Genomic DNA, 15,843 nt, shown 5'->3' with positions numbered 1-15,843 from the left:
TGCGCTGCCCAGATGGCACTGCAGTTATTCCACTATTCGACTAAAAACTGCTACCGTCAGTCGCCTGGGCCGCTACAAACGCGAGGGCACATTCTGAACGAATAGAGGCCCGCGTTTGGTTGATAGCACTATCTGTCTCGCTTCTGTAGACATAACCCCGATAACTGACACGCACCACGTGTGGCTTCGACGGCGCGCAGAAGCTTACACCAATAAGCTCAGGAAGGTGGCATGGAATAGCACTACGAGTGCACCAAAAACTGCTTGCTCCTCTCGCTAGGCAGTGTGTTACGGCGCTACAATCGACACGGCAAACTTCAGCGCAGGTTCCCCATAGAACGCTGATACTCCTCTGCGCGTTCATTCACGCAGCATCCTGTCTGGCCCACATACACGCGACCACACTCGAGCGGAATCAGATATACGACGCCCGCGGCACATTTGACAATTTTTTCCGCATGCTTTATCGCGCATGCTCTTCGTCGAGCGCCTTCCGCGCTGATCCTTGGGCACAACCCGGCGAGCTTGCGTGCACAGAAAGATATCAGAATTCTGGGCAGGAGCAATGACAAAGTTTCCTGCGAACTTTTAGAAGCGTACCACATCAAGGCAAGAGGCGATAACTGTGTGAGTGACACCTCCGTTTCATTGTATAACGCGGAAAAGAATTTTTTGAGCGTTTTTGATGGATTGTCGCGCAGGGTTTGATTTGCCTCCTTATTCTCTCTGTCCCCTCTTTGTAGGCACGTGTGCACACTGCCTGTAAAGCGGCACTGAATCGAATAAACACCAGTTGACAGTTTGCGCTCTTTCAGTCTCCCTCGTGTTTTTTCCTGAGTGTGTCTTTTGTGCTCAATTCGTACCTACAACAGTATGCACCAACTCGCCCAACAAGAAGTTCTTCTTAACTGTTTTCTAGTTGCTGCCACAAGTGGTGCTGTGATCTCAGGGTGGGAGCAGTACCCACGAAATCTCGAAACGTGATGAGTAAGAGCTTCACTCTTAAAAGTTCAAACTAGTGCTCTCAAAGTTAGTGCCAACGCATAAGAAGACCTCGCACAGCCAGTGTCGTGACCCTTTCCTGGCAAGGGAGCGCAACAGTATACGTGTTCATGGTACACGGAAGGAATTATTCCTGTAAAATCACTTCTATTGCATTACATAATGCGACACATATTCAAAGAACCCCACGACTCCTACAAACAAGGAAATAATGCGCATAATGTGAAAACCGAATCTTTAATACCACTAGGAGAAAGCAAATATAACACGAAAGAACTTTCGGAGCGCCCTTCCTGCGCGGCGGTCTTGGTTTCTTCTCAGTCTAGTCGAAATATTTCAACGATAGAAGCAAGTTCTGCACAAGTGGTGAGTAGATACCGTATAAGCATGTGTAAGCACGTAAAATAACGAAGATATTTTTATTTGGCTTTACAGATGTTGTATCCATCGCCTATTGGAGCGCATCTAAATCCTGGAACAAAATTGCGACAGGTGTGTTTGAAATTAGAGTCATCAGTGCACATTCCGCTGCTTTTTTTTTCTTGTTTATTGCTAGTGTGCAAAATTTCTACCCTGCATGACCATTAGAAAAAACGGGCTGTAAGCTACCTCGCTTCATAGATGCCCCGACAACAGAAAGAAAAGATAATTCTGAAGAACGAAGTTAAGGCCGATTCACACGATGGTCCGTTCGCCCGCGCATCACGTGTTCATGCATCAGCACACCGAGAGGCACGCTGTCGGCCCGCGGACTGGTCAAGCAAGGAAGCTCAGGTGCATCTCCCCTCGTGGGTATTAGCGGCTGCCAGCAAAGATGCGTGCGCTAGCTCTGGCAACTGGGCTAAAGCAAGAAGACCCAGGCCATTGAGGAATTGGACAAAGGGCCGCACCCGCTTCGCAGGACTTCCCCCGCAGTTCAATAAAGTTTTCCTTTCATTCAATCGCACAGTCATGGGTCGGGAGGAATAACCAGTTCGACCAGCTCTGCCGAACACTTTAAAATAATCTGGCAACTGTGTTACACCCAGCGCGTCGTCTGCTCTTTTGCTCCGTCGCGTCCACTTGACGTCATTGGATCGCAGGCCAGTTTTTAGTGGCGTATGAACACGTGATCCCCGGGCCGCGGGCGAACGGACCGTCGTGTGAATCGGCCTTTAGCGGGCACAGTAAGACTGACTCATAACCGTGCAGGAAAAAAATAAATAAAGAAATGAATACATAACGCCTCAGTCATGTTTACGCAATATCAATACGAGTCAATATTTCTCCTTGTATAAAAGCCCATAACGGTAATCGTGTTTTTTTTTAACTGAAAAATCGTCGCTGTCCAAACAGACCCCAGAGGCAACAGAACATGAGCAGCGCTCTTAGCTCGTCACGTAGCAGCTTCCTTTGCTCAGCTGAAAATCGCCGGCAAAGTAACATATCACGAATATCTTCGTTTGGCTCGTCATAGGCATTTTGGCATCTTAAAAGAAAATGACAAGATAAAGGCGGTAATTCGAGGAGGGCTCGCTGGGACAAACTATGATTATAACTGTTCCAAAACAAACCATAAGGCCCAACGTACAAACTGTTGAGAGTATTGAATTCTTTCGAGGCTTCATCATTACTGATTCTCCCCATACTAAAAAACAAGCGCACAAACAAGTAATGTACCTCATTGCTGCACTGAGCCGAGAAGAATGAAGGAGAAGGAATGCATATAGCTGTGTGGCGGTTTTCCGCGCTGCTCAGATATGTTGCAAGAAACGTTCCCACAAGATCGTGAAGACAGAGCTAGAAAGGAACCTCTTGAATAGTTGCCTGATTGTTTTTGTTTTTACATTTAAAAGGAAATGCTCTTGCTTTGTGGCAGCTTCTGTTTTATTTAACGGCACGGGGAGCCGTCAGCGGACCTTTTTCAGCTCATGTGCAAGGTCTTCGAAAACCATTTATGTAGATAGGAACAACAAACGATTGGCCTAAGGTTTTAGTCAATTTTTTATATAATTAACTAAGTAAAAACAATTCCAAACTCTCCTCTCCTAGCGGCAGCTCTCAGAAGGTTCATGGATTTCTGTTGAACCTGAGCAGCGATAGCCAATGTCGGCCAGCGGCGTACTTTTAAAATTTGCATTCTTTCCTGCACAACAACTGGTTCCATCCTTTCCTGTGCAGAGTGCTTAAAAAATGACAGTTTCATGGCGTTCTCATTTCGGCTGTGGTCGCTTCTTGTTTCATGGAAGGCAGGTTTACAAGGTGTGATACGGCACTGTTTGCAATATCAGCCAGGTGACCTGCAGATGATACAGATATTACTGCCAGGCGATGCTCTTTCACCTGGTCATTCTGGCAAGCGCACTTCAAGAAATCAGCAGGCGCACTTCGATAGAATTTATTAGGAAAGCATAAAACCCGCACCACAATGCAAGTAACCTCTTCTTGACGCTTCTCTTTACTGAATAGTACAGATGAACACTCTTTTTGTCTTATTTTTGCATGAAAGGTCTGTGAGGTGAGACGGTACGTAACGCTGTTTGTGGCTTTTATACAGTTCATTGCGTCAGGGTTTATCGAGAGCTCGTTCTGATTTACCTTTGCTATGAATCTGCTTTAAACAACACACAGCCTTCGTTCTTTTCGTGCTCACTTTTTTGTTTTTTAGGGCACCACGAACACATTTACGAACACTTTCGAGCATGTATGGGTGTTATGAATGGAAAGCATTAAAAAATATATTAAACTTTGCTGTTCATGTGGAATATCAAGAATATAAATTACTGCAGCTATAGATGAAAATCGGTAACATTTTTAGTCTGCGGTTGTTGGGCGACCCTGTATGTGCTTTCTTCTGTATCCTTTTTTTGTGCTCATAGCCGGAGTTTGCGGACCCTCCTCCTCAATATGTTTCTTTTTTTTTCGGATCATAACACAGGCGATGATAAATTTTAAAAAGGCTAGTGCAGAACATATCCAACAGTACATACAAGAGCAAGTTTCGTCCACAACTCACCTCCTTTACACGGACAGTTTTTACTGTGCGGCTCATTATTTGGGTGCATGCTTAGCGAACACTGGTGGCCAATGCCAGTAAGGTTTGCACATGTTGTCTCCCCGCTTTCTACGCAGCATTCTCCTTCTTTGCAGTCAGAGTCACTGCTGCATCCACCATACTCGGCCCATACTACGCTCTGTAAATAAAAAAGCAATACTGCGTCTTCTGTATGTTCGCTGAAACGCCCGCGAAAGCGCAGGCTCAAACGTGCGAAAGGCAACCGAAATGGCCCGGAAACGGCCGGGCCATTTCAAAGCTTCAAGCGGAGGAAAAAGATGTCAAGTTCCCGCCATCTTACGCTCCTACAGCTCAGCAGGATTGTTTCAGGACGGTCATGAAAGACTGATTAGGACACGTACTCAATCTTGCCAAAATGTTCCCAATGTTACCTCACTCTCTCTTGACATGCGGCGCCCATGCAGTGGCGGTCCCAGCGATTGGTTCTAGGGTGAGCGGACGAGCTTCCGTAAGTAAAAAAATACAAAAAAAATCGATTTTTCTTTAAACTCTATTTGTACAACAATTTTTACACACTTTGTTGTGTAAAAATCAATGACGAACGATAAGATGCTATACCATAACTCACGCTTTGAATGCTAACGGTTACGTGAACAATATTCATATGTAATTCGTATCTATTTATGATTAATATATGATCATTGCTGACGTAACCATGAATTTATATAATTCTTATATATTTTCGCAGTGGTCGAATTTCGATCAAGGAAAAATTGTAGCGGCGCGCGTACTATGCGATGTCAGTGCACGTTAAGGAACCTCAGGCGAAATTTACGAAGCCCTTCGTTACGGCGTCCCTCACAGTCTGAGTCGCTTTGGGACGTTACACCCCCCATAAAACACACAAACAAAGCAGATATATTTGAATGATAGTGACAGTCATGAAGCGAAAAAGTAACAGTGAGTGCACGGCAGGACCACGATACCTCGAAAGTCACGTACGAATTGCACTCGTATATATACCAACCTACTGTATACTGTTGTAAGACAGTATTAGCTTAAAACCCGACTTACTAGCAGTAGGAAACTGGTGTGAAAAATGGCAAATGTCTTTAAATATTCCTAAGTGTAAGGTCATGCATTTCCACAGACGCTCCAACTTAATACCACATAGCTATATTATCTGCGGCTCTCGTTTACATGCTACTAAAGCATACAAATATCTTGGATTAACCTGTCTGACAATCTAACGTGGTCAACGCACATCAACCACATCACTGCAGAATCCAGCCGATCCCTTGGCTATTTTCAACGCTCAATGAAGTTTGCCCCAGCACATGTAAAATTTCTAGCCTACACCACATTAATGAGCCCAAAATTAGAATATGCAGCCGCCATTTTAAACCCACGTGATGAATACCTTTCCGAGAGCATAGAAACTATAAATATCACACCATTACATTTGTTCATTCCGATTATTCATCCTACAAAAGTCTAACCGATCTGAAAAACCGATCCAGCTTGTCATTATTAAAACACCATCGAAAACTCCAGTTTAGCCCTTTTTTCATCGTTTCTACTATTAATTTCCGTTAAGCATCTACTTCACAAACACTCCCTGTTTTCAGCTCGTCACAAAAACAGTCGACAAGTGTCATACCTTTGCCCAAAAACACAAACATTTGAGCATTCTTTCTTCATCTGAACAGCAAAAGATTGGAACGGACTTCCCAATGCCGCTGTAATAATAGAAGACACGCTTGCAATCACAGATAAGCTTAAATCTTCAGACACATTTCAGGTTTTCGTGTACCTTTCCTCTCTAACGTTGACCTATTGCACTTTGTTTTACTCTGCGGTTTTTACTGTTCTCTAATTCGTTATTGAATTCTTACCCACCGTTCAGCGCTTCTTCCTGTCTTTTATTCTTGTCTTGTTTTTTCTTTTGTATTCGAAATCATTTTATCATTTTTCACTTTGATTTTCTGAGCTGTCTGCCTGTTTCATTTTCATGTTGAACCTTGATGTTGGCATTGTTCAGAGTATGTTCGTTGTTTGTCAGTATTTCTGTAAAACCCACCCCTCATGTAATGCCCCTTTTTTGGAGTCTTTGAGGTACTAAAATAAATAAATAAACCTGTAGAACGTAGAATTTTGTGAAATAAGGCAGCGGCTAACACGGTGAACGTACAAAGTAGGGGAATACTTCACGCATCATAGACGAAAAAGCTTTCCATTTTCCAAACATCACATCACGCCCTAAGAGAGCCCGAGAACGGACGTTCGGGAAAATGGGCAAACGCTTTTTTGAGGGGGTGACCGCCGTCTCCCCCCCCCCCCCCCCCTTTATAACCGCCACTGCTCCGATGGTGGTTTCTGTGGGCTTAAAGGGACTATGCAGTAAATTAATTGCGATTACGTAAAGCAGACGAGAGATAGGCAATCCATCACTCGTCACCCCAGCGCAAGAATTTTTGAGCTAGCATCAATAACAACGAAGTTATGGGCGATTAAAAATCACGCTGCTCCTCTCCCTCCTCACCTCGTACGCGCGGGGCACCATGAAAAAATAAAGAAAATAGCTCTGGGACTGGGCCCCGCCCATGAATACGTCATTTGCGGACGTTCGGTTTGCGACTTCCGGTTGTCGCACCCAGCCAAACCCAGCACCCCCGCAGCAGCGTCGGCAGCGTCTCTCCGCTGTCTCTTCGCCTGCCTGGATCGCGGCACACGTCAGATTTCTTTGCTTGTCACTGCGACAAAGGCACTGCGAGTGGTTCCCGAACTCCCGACAGAAAGAGGCGGCAGAGGTAAATTGAAAACATATGCGTGAAGGTAATGCCCTGGCACGCGCTTGCCCGAGGGGGGCACGCCATGGCACGCGGCGGCTCGAGCAGACGATTTTCACGGCTACCGGAAGCGTGCCCGTGACGTCGTGGCTGCCGTGGCTCCAGCGAATGAAAACGTGTGATGGCCTGCCGACGTCACGGGAGTAGTGACGTCTGTTTTCCCGATTTTGGTTTCCAAGGAGGTTACTTGGTTTCGAAGTCGGTCTCTACGAAGACACCAATCGTCCCGCGAATTTAAAAAAACGCGGTTTTTAAAATTTATAATAAATTGCCGGCTCAGTTTCGAAGACTCATACTTGGTGTGAATGCTTCTTAGCATCATTTCTAAGCATTGAAAACATTTACAAGTGACTTTTAATTCATTGCATAGTCCTTTTAAACGATGTTACAAGCCCTTGGACAGTGGTTGGCTCACTATGCATGAAGGAGGCCTTAAAGGGATCATGACACCCTATTTTTGCGCATATCCTGCTTATTGTATTTAATTCCCAACATGTTAAATTACAATTCTTCAAAGTTTCAGTTGATCCTGTACAGTAAATACTTTTAAAGTGAATTTTTTTCGCATAGAATTCTTCTGCAGCGACCCGTCCCGCTCCGTCGGTAAGCACTGTTCTATCTGCGTCGGTGCAACCGGTTTCACGTATGAGTTCCCTACTGTCTTCCCTCGATGGCACTTTCTTCAGTCTGATCATATGCACCCGCCTCCGGTCGCCTTTTTGAGCATCTCTGATGCTGATGTTATAAGTAGTGCTTGACATCCTTCGTCTTGCCATGAAACGCCCCTGCCATTTAGGTGATCATTAGCTTGGTTTTACTGTCGCCGCCGCCTCCGACTGCAGATAGATGAAGTCTCCCACCTCATTGTGGGACGCACGAGCTCGCGTATCGTATCGTTATTTATTAGTCTCTGTTGACTTCGCGAGGGGATGCCGCGCTGTTTCATGAGCGTCTGCCAACCGTCTTGAGAGTTCTGCACAGTAATTTGAGACGTGATCGTTAATTTGAGACGGATAAGAAAGAATCTGAAGAGATCTGCCTACTTTTCATAAATTTCCCTTATAGCTTGAATAAGGAGCAAAAAACAATACTTAAAAGTTCCAGTGGCTGCTGAGTAATAGTATGCTGCATGTTTGCTCGCCCCCTTCGCTGCGTTCTTGCAATAATGAAACGCCTGCAATATCGCTAATAAGCTTAAGGAAGCTTCAAATAGCAGAACGAAAACCTTGTACCCGAGAGTAAAGATTTCGCTCTGCCATGCAGGCATTCCTTCTCGCAAAAAAATGCAGACACCGACACCTGCATGCTCAAAATTCTTGATATGATCATTTTAAATTTGAAGCAACGCTTTACGCTCTGACATACTTACCACTTCTTCCTCAGACGCGCAGTTATTAACTGCACTAGTGAAAATGTCAGCAAGTTAGCGACCAAGACAAATGTACCAATATGCATCCTGTCGCATGAGGCTTGATCACACGCCAGGATTCTATGAACGCCTTACTGACTGACCTTATGCACTCCTGGAAAGGTTTTGCAATAAGTGCAGAAAGCTTCTGCTGTCGGAAGCACCAGAAGATGTCAGAATACTGCATCAAGTGAATTTTTATAGAGAATATCTGCTTCAGCGCGCTTTCGCAAGTAACACGTCGGTTTAAGCGGAGTTAAACGCCGGCTAATTTTTAGTTCTGAGTAAGTTGCGCAACTTTACTCTGCGTTGCATGTGCTGTCGACGTTCCTAGGTCATTGATCTCCCCATGCATCAGCAAAGCATTTGATCGTCGCGGGTGCTGCCGGGGCACCTCATCACTTTTCATCGGCAAGGCGAAATCAGACGCGTACATTGTCACGGTGTTCCAGCCTGTGTGCGACAGTGGAGCTCACATAGCAGTGTGACGCATTTTTTATGGACGTCGCTGCGCCCACACAGGTATGCGCGATTTCCGAATTACGCAAAGAATCGCCAAATTTTGTATATTACCAAGGATAAGAGCATATTCGAAATTCTAAAAACTGATATGGCTATTACTAACGGCCGGCTACAAATCTCTAATTGATATCAGGTGCCTATCGGTAGTCATTAAAAAGTTAACTATTCGAACTTAGTTAATCACTATACAAGTTAACATGACTCGTCTGCTTTGTTTTTGTTTTGTTTTTTTGGTGTCTGCCAACACTGGTATTTCTATCCCGGAAAAGCTTCTCTTTCCCTGAAAAGCCTTATTTTTAAAATTAGTGATCTGTTTCCCTGAAACACCTGGTATATGTGCCAAAGTTGTTTTCAGGGTAAACTCATTAATGAGATGGGCCTGCGGCTGAGTGTTTAAACAGTGCTGCTGAATTATGGAAAAGAGCCACAGTTTTTACCTTCCAATTATGATGGAAGTAAGAAGACTACAAAGACTGAAAAAGTTTACAAAAAATCAGAGACGAGTGAACATATGCACTCGCCAAGATCTTGGTCGTATTATGGTGAGATCCTGGGATGCAGAAGTCCGGTGCTTCTCTGTGCAAGAGGGTGCCCCATCGGAATCAAGGTGTCCGACACATGGGTATGAAATGAAAGCACGAAGTGCACCGTGAAAGTCGGTGATCCGGATGAAAAATTTAACGCGAAGGCTTCACCGAATACTCTTCAGTGGTCGCTCTGGAGTATTGTGAAGTAGTTTCCATCAATTAGGTCCTATACTCGACTCAGTTTCACTAACCCCATTCTCGATTTTTTTTCGAATTATTTGTATAAACACGGACAACAATATGGTAATAAATTATTTTTCCTTTGGGTGTTGTTTATTTGCATGCAGTGAAAACCGTCAGGCAAGCTTGCCAGTAGTGAGCAGTCTGTGTCGCATTGGCGCACCGATACAGTTTCTCATCGTTGTTTAAGGCAGGCGCCAAAGGCGCGCGCTAAACCAAGGAGCTAGGAAGTTGCATGTCATGCGTTTTTGAGGAATGAATTAATTAAATAGAGCTCTTTCCCTTGATCTAGCCCCAATTTTCTCCCCAGGTGCCAGAAACTGACTGTGGTTTAGCTCTGGTCAAACCTAGACTAACTGCAAAGTCAGTCTTTCGCCGCTCCGTTTCGCTGGGCGTTCCTTCTCCATCTTCGCACAGCTGGCGAAGCGGTGGTGCCACGGCTCAGCGCGCAACCACGCTGACCTCGCGAAGCGGCTGGCATAGTGTAGATATCGCTACAAAAATAACGTAATAAGGCTCATCTTTTTCGTGATCTCAACCCAAGTGAATTCAGTGGAAGCTAAGTGCTCCTGACCTAAGCGCATATCGAAAGCTATCGGAATCATACAGAGAGCAGGTGCGGACTCATGCGCCGAACCCAAAGACAGAATGTCTACGAGTGCTCAAGTGAGAGAGACATCTTTGGTACGTGACATCTACCACATTCGTGCAGCGTATAGAAAAAAAAAACAAGAAAAGTATATTATTCCTACAGTCTTCAGATTTCAGTTAAACATATCTTTTACCAAGAATTCAGTGACCTTCGCAAATGAGAACAACATTCTCCTCCAAAGGCACGGGCTTTCAAAAGAGGCGTCAACTGCGGTTACACTCGCTTCTATTTTCATTTATTTGTTCTTCTTTACAAGTAAGCAGATATCCACGATGCGATGACTTTCTAAATATGAATAACTTCCCTTTAGAAACAGGGAATGCAGCGCTGACAATCATTAAAGTGCAGAAACCTTAACTTAGGGTATTGTCGCGAGGCTTTCAGGGCGGTGAAACCAAGATGACAGGCCTAAGCGAACTACGACTTTTTGCGGACCTGATTAATGCTCACTGCTGTGTGGCAGCTAGGACGGCATGTCAGATTTCGCTCATCGTCTTCAGGTGTTTGCAGAAGTACACGCAAGAGACCCGAGCTGCGTTCAAATCGAGAATATGGCGCTGATCATTTGATACTTGACACTTGATGTCAAGTTTCGTCACTCAAAATTTGTGTCGTTGGCATGCTGACGCTTGCGTTCGGGCATGAGCTCGCACATGCGCGTTGCTTCTGAGGCACGGGAGCTACTGCTTGGTTTATGGTTTGGTTTATTGGGGTTTCACGTCCCAAAGCAGCCCAGGCTGTAAGAGGGACGCCGTAGTGAAGGGCTCCGGAAATTTCGACCACCTGGGGTTCTTTAACGTGCACTGACATCGCACAGTACACGGACCTCGAGAATTTCGATGGAGGCGAAATTCTAGAGGCCCGTGTACTGGGCGTTGTCAGTGCAGGTTAAAGAACCCCAGGTGGTCGAAATTTCCGGAGCCCTTCACTGCGGCGTCCCTCATAGCCTGGGCCGCTTTGGGATGATAAACCCAATGAACCGAAATTGCCGTTTTTTTTTGTTCAGAAAGAATATGCAGCAGGCTGGAAAAGATCCTTTAAAGAAAAGTCAGGGAAAGGTACGTATTTTGCTTGCGGAGAAAATTGTTATTGCCTGAGCAAAAATAGAGCTTTCAAAGACAGCGTTTTGATGTTTTGTCACTCAATGACAATCCTAAAATATGCCTTCTGCCTAGGGTTCACCGCCATTTTCTTCACACAGCCCAATAAACCGTTCTTAATATAACCTTTATATTTTTTTTCTTGTTACTCTCAACTCAGGCCCGAAAATCTTCTCTTCTAACCCTGAAGATCAATACAGTTGAGCTTCTCATCACAAACGCAACAGACGCAAAGAGCGAAAGAACTCGTGGTTCTTTCGCAGATTGGCCGAAAGAACACGCCATCGTCAATATGCGGTGAGCATATTGATTTTTTTTTAAACTAAAAAAAAAAACGAGGCTGCACAGCAAGCTAAACAACTCGCGTAGGGCCGACACTGACAAGCAGCGTCAGGGCCATAAAATTGAAATATTCGAAAGCAGAATTTTGTTGAGCGAGAGGTTTTAAAAAAATTATGAAAAATTTGAGACGTTTAATTGCTATTTGCTTGGCCTGAAGCCATAAGAAGTACTATGAAAACCATGCCTGCCTAATGGAAACAGCACGTGGGCTGTCTTTAAATCTCTTCTAACGCACGAACGAGCATGTCGTTTGGAATTTATGCGGTTCAAGAATCCTTGCAGTTTTGAGAGTAAAATTTAGCCATCATGCTGACGCTTCTTCAGATTGCAATAATGATTACAAATAGGGATTCCCGGCAGGCCTCGAGACACAGCAGGTCGTGTACACAACCACAAATGTCTGTGCCGGTTTCCGTGTAATTTCGTACACCTTTTCTCATCGGCCATAGCAACGCCCAGACATCGTCATCGCTTACGTTTACGAGTTAGCGCAGATGATGATTAATTTGTAATACTGCTTCAAAATTTTCTGGCAAGCATCGTCATCCTTTTCGTGCAGGTACTGCGGGGCGACCACACTTCTACCAGGAAAAGGTTTTGAGTATACTATAAATCAGCATGTAATGCAAAGGCAAGACAACGGCTGGTCCCTATGGGTAAAGGAGTGGATTCCAAGAGAAGGCAAGCAAGCGTAGCGGGGGGCGGCAGAAAGTAAGGTGGGCGGATGAGATTAAGAAGTTTGCGGGGATACGGTGGTCGCAGCTGGCAAAGGACAGGGTTAATTGGAGAGACATGGGAGAGGCCTTTGCCCTGCAGTGGGCGTAGCCAGTCTGATGATGATGACGACGATGATGATGATAAGTCAGCATTGCATTCTCTTCCAAGAATACATGTTTACGCGAACCATATGTTCATTGTCCTAACCGAAACTGTACAACCAGATGTCCTGTGCTTCGTTGCCAATTTAGCCTGTTCTTCGTGCTGCAGCGGTGCCTCTTTGCCTAATTCAGTGTTCTACTTACATCGTCTTCCACTTCTGCGACGATGTGGCTGATTACAGTCGTAAACATCAGGAGATTAGCTCCGAAGAAAAGCGAAGCGAGATGCATCCTGCTTCAGTGTAGCCTTCGCTGACGTAGACCGACAGATTGTGCTGATGCGAGCGCTGGGAGTGAACAGAAGGCAACCTATACGCCTGAAGACTTCTACAAGCGCGCAGCTGAACGACTAATGCGCGCAGCAGGTGTCTTAAAATGCCTTAGAAGCGCCGCTATTCTATTATTGTGTTGTTCAACTTCATTGCCCTTTGTCAGACAACAGATGCAGCGGGCTCACTTTTCGCCCTTGTAGGTCGGAGTTCAATGCAAAGCGAAAAGCCATGCGGTGTGCTATTGAGGTGACTAATGTCATATTTTTAACATATCGTTCCATGATCACTGTGTGTTTTGAAACCGGATGCGATAGGGCTGGAATGCTGTCGAGAGCAAATAGAGCCTAGCGAAGGGTCAAAGTTCGAGTAATCATTTTTCAGCGTTTCTTAAGCCGCCATTCGTCTCCAGTTGGCTAATCTACAGAGCGTTGCCATTTTTTTCAATATGTGACAGGTTTCACTTTCCGCGCACCATGGAGAGCGCAAGAGTTTGTGTGCGCGTGCAAAATGTACTTGTTAAAGGAAATGTTAAAATTGAACGTTAGCTTACCGCTTACCTCAAGTGATGGCTGATGTGTTGAAGAGCACACACGAGTTTGTGCTGCGGTACTCAGTTGTGTGTGGTTTGACTGCCGGGAATGACGTGGGCGCTAACTAAAATTTTTGTTTCGAGAACTAAAAAACTCTTCCATTTGTTTTTTTTTTTGCTGTAAGAAAAATGATGATTAGCGAAAATATATCACAGAATTCATTTCAAGTTTCCTCAGCCTAAAATTTTTAGCTTCTTCTGGTGTGTTTATGCTCAGTTCAGTGATCTTTTCAGTACTGCAGTGTAGTGCAGCTGCTTTGAGAGCATACATGAAAAAATTATATTTTAAAAGAAGTTAAATTACACTGCTGAGCTCTCGTTCAGAACTCTGGATAATCTAATTACGTTAAAAATTACAACTCACAAAAAGTAACGAGATAACATTACAATTATTTCCTAAAAGTAAGTGATATACTTTAAATTAATATCTTTTCTTGACGCATTCATTCAAAGAAGCCGATTAGTAACGGCTCCTACACATATTTCAGGTTATTTTACTGAATCGCTGCTTACATTCGAGCAACCTTAGTAGCAAAATGCACAAAATCGCTGTCATAATTTTGCATCCAGCGATGAAGTTAATCTTTTGATGCGGCTTGGAGCCTTTCGTTTTTGATTTTTAAGCGTTCGTAGAGCGCGTCAGTTACTGATGGGGCAGGGATCGCTTTTTTGAGGTCATCCTCCCGGAAATGGACCTTCACGCGCGTGCGACCTGTATATATTTATATTTATCATGTATATATGTAAATAGATTTATTGTCAGTGTACCCCCCCCCCCTATCCTTTCTAACTGTCCCCTCACCACTTTCATTTCACTTATACACACTGCCGGCTATCCTTTATTTCCGCTGCCCCAGCTCAGGTGCTTCCAGCAGCGATAGCAGAAGCCGGGGTAGCAAAATTCTTTTACTTTCCATATTCAATGCAAAATAAAAACCACTACTACTACTACTACTTTTACGACGCATTAACGAATAAGGCTATTATGTGTCAACCACAAGACAAAATAGCGTGAAGGAAGGAAAACAATTGTAAAATTATTTTTTGCAGGTTTCCTTCGTTTACAATTTCCTAATAGCTCGGAAATTCAACAAGTCCACGCGGGAAGTGTGGGGTACTATCCCCAGCGCCGCCGCCTACTCAAAGAGAAAACAATACGCAAACGCTTTCCCCTGGCCTGGTTCTCGACTTCCTTGGGGATGAAATCCATAAGAAATGGGTCTTTGCCCCAACCCTGAGTGGCGGAAAAGCACCTTGGGCATGGCGCTCTTTAGCCGCAGATGCCCTTGGGCCATAAAAAAATCATCGTCATTACAGCAATCGAATTCACGACAGAATTTTCGCTTAGAAACAAACTTGGATGTTCTTAGAAGCATCCTTTAGTGCGCCAGCTAACATGGGCTCGAACAAGCTGCCATTTCCGCTCCTGCATGAGCTTCCCGTCCGGACCCTCGACGGCGGACATAACCTGCATGTCGCGTTAGCACTGTCGCCTTTGAGCTAGAAACAGCAAGAGGTAAGTGCGACCGCAAGACGAACCGCAGAATAGGCACCGACAAGTGCTACTAACATCTGGTTAACATCCCTGCCTTTCCCCCTCTCTTTATCTCTCTCTCATGCAAATCTACATATGCAAGTGGCCATACATATCCAGAGGGCAAAACACATGTCTAGAACGACCGAACTGTGTCTTACGCAGCCCCCGAAGCAGCTGCGACCATGAATGCCAAAAAAAAAAATACGATGAAATCCTTTGAGTTTAACTGGACATACTTACATACAGACCATTTTGAATCAAATGTTGTCGCTCGATATCGCGTGGTCAGGCCGAAACACGCCCAGGACGTGTTCTAGACAAGCGTTTTGCCTTCTGTAGTACAAATGCAATTATACAGAAAAGCACTTGTGTGACCAAAGAAGAAGGCTAACACAGTCGTGAGTTCAAGAAATCATATTCGGCTGCGTACAGAATAATGATGCACTGCTTACAGCCTCCATTGCTTTGTTTTTTTCTTTGTGTAAAAGGTTTCCACGTCAGCCAGGCCTGTTCATGCTTAGTGCTGCTGAAAACACGGTGAACATTTTTGGCAAGCATTAGTGCGGGACACTGAATGTGCCTCTTTATTAACATAATTTATTCACTTTTCGAGCATCTCCTCTGAATCGCTCATCAACTCATCGGCCGGTCAGCTCGATGTAAAACATTCGAGCGCAGAGGGACGGCGCTGTCACCACGCCTATGGGGAAAGGCGTGTAGGTTGTCCCGAGCCTCGTTTTTCAGCCACGCCCGCTGCCACCGCAATTATGAGGGCACGTGTTTGCAAGCTTATTCCGCTCAGAAAATGCACGAGGAATGCAGCTTCCAGCTTCCTTGACGTGGTGAGAGGCTGTGCGGAAATGAGGCATCGCCGCCGACCTCGAAGTTTCGCATTCAGCCACCATCCTCGTACATGCTGTTCCGGTTTTC

The sequence above is a fragment of the Amblyomma mixtum genome, chromosome 7 (genome assembly GCF_055824585.1).
Source record: "Amblyomma mixtum isolate Tamu chromosome 7, ASM5582458v1, whole genome shotgun sequence".
NCBI classification, from domain to species: domain Eukaryota; kingdom Metazoa; phylum Arthropoda; class Arachnida; order Ixodida; family Ixodidae; genus Amblyomma; species Amblyomma mixtum.
Note: the sequence above shows the minus strand (reverse complement) of the source record.